The sequence below is a fragment of the Fragaria vesca genome, linkage group LG1, assembly GCF_000184155.1.
Source record: "Fragaria vesca subsp. vesca linkage group LG1, FraVesHawaii_1.0, whole genome shotgun sequence".
NCBI classification, from domain to species: domain Eukaryota; kingdom Viridiplantae; phylum Streptophyta; class Magnoliopsida; order Rosales; family Rosaceae; genus Fragaria; species Fragaria vesca.
In genome coordinates, this window is record NC_020491.1 from 11,563,167 (window position 1) to 11,564,903 (window position 1,737).

Consider the following 1,737-nt stretch of genomic DNA (forward strand, 5'->3'; position numbering starts at 1 on the left):
TATGAGTTTGTTTGTTAGTCATGATGATATTTCAGATGTTACATATAATGGAACAATGATTTTGGGTAGGATCGAACGTATTGGCTATTATGTAGTGTATTGTTTCTTATCAGGAGAGAACATATCTGCTAATATAGAAAACGTAAAGAAATTCGGAATCTTTGTTGTCTAACCTTTTTGACTAAACTTGTCATATAATTTGTTTGACAATTTAGCCGAACTCATGGAATGAATTCTTGTTTATTTTCAATATCAATCAAGTTTTCTTTGACCTACTATATGAAATGAACAGCATTCACTGTTCTTCTTCCTTTAAATTACCCAAAACTCTATATAGCAGTTCTATTGTTTTTCTCCACTTTTGTGTAAACACAAAACGTGTTGCATTAATTCTTGTCTTTATTGAAGTGGATATGATATGAAGAAATACTTTTCATTTCTGTACTTATTGCAACATGTAGTGTTTCTTTCTGATGCATTGCAGGAATTTTTTATTTATTTAGTTATGATGGTCATTATCGAAGATAGTTATATTATAGATAGATCACCGGCACTTTTAAAGGACATAATTATAAGTAGCTTGTAATCTGCAAATAGTATAGAGTGTTAGATTTTTTGAAAATTATCATGAATTACATATCGTGGCCAACTATGTATAATGTGGGAATCATGATGCTGGCTTGTAATTTGTGGAATATGTATACACGAATCCTTTATATATTACAGGCAGGAAAGCTTATATGAAATACTTGGATAAAATATACAAGGGAAGTGAGATATCGTGGTTTACTCCTGTGGAAATTTTTAAGGTTCTCTCTCTCTATATATCTCTCTCTCATCTATCTAATTTCTGGCATAAGGAAAACTCAAATTATAATCTCCAGAGAGAAATCATTGTTGGAATGCCTTCTATCTAACAGGATAATCTGTTGTAGAAATATTAGTTTCCAAGCATTTACCAAAAATTAATCTTTATACTTCAAGCTAAACATTTCAATAACTGTCAATGGAGTCAATCGTATCTGGTTGCATTATATGTATGAACGTCTTATATGTATGAACGTCTTATCTCCATTCAGCTATATAGTGAAAATTGTTTGGACATTCTCAAATTATGATGTTAGGAAGAACTTAGTGGATGACTTTATAAATATACCTTGTCTTGAAGCTTATGAATGATGGAAATTTCTCATCTCATGCTTTTGCAAGGTCAAAAGTTTAACATTATAAGCTTTTCTTCCTTGCAGCCTTGATATGCCCATGGGATAGCTGAAGCCATAATGCGTACTGCTAACCTTTCAGTTCCTCTTAAGGTAAGATTCCTCTTTTTGAGTATCTGCAAGTGGACATTTCACCTTTTCATTTGGCAATTTGCTTATATTGGTCTGAATCACTGAATACTTATTGCTCCTACTGCAGATTTGATATCTTATTCAATTTATATATTAGTTTTGTACTTTTGTTTTTGGTATATAGTTTAAGAAAAAACTTATTCATCTGTTACACCTTTGCTTTTTTGGCATTCATCTGTTTGTGTCTGATTAAAAATTTAAATTAATCAGTGCATAGTTGTTTTCCTTTGATAATACTTTCAGTAATATATTTTACATGCCTACATTTGTTGATATATTAGAAAAGTATAACCCAAGTTTTATCATTTTCTGGATGCTTTTACTGAGAGTCCAGTTTTTTGTCTCACCAAACAGAATTTTGAAATTACATTATTAACAGCATAAT

At 30.6% G+C, this 1,737-nt stretch overlaps 1 pseudogene across 1 annotated transcript in view; it reads left to right on the top strand.

Annotated features, from left to right (window-relative positions):
• Positions 1–651: 651 nt before the first annotated feature.
• Positions 652–1,737, top strand: part of LOC101302500 — an 8,684-nt pseudogene continuing 7,598 nt past the window's right edge. The window contains exons 1-3 of the transcript XR_183847.1: positions 652–682; positions 727–809; positions 1,248–1,332. The product of XR_183847.1 is annotated as an uncharacterized LOC101302500 (transcript). The remainder of the gene's footprint in view (positions 683–726; positions 810–1,247; positions 1,333–1,737) is intronic.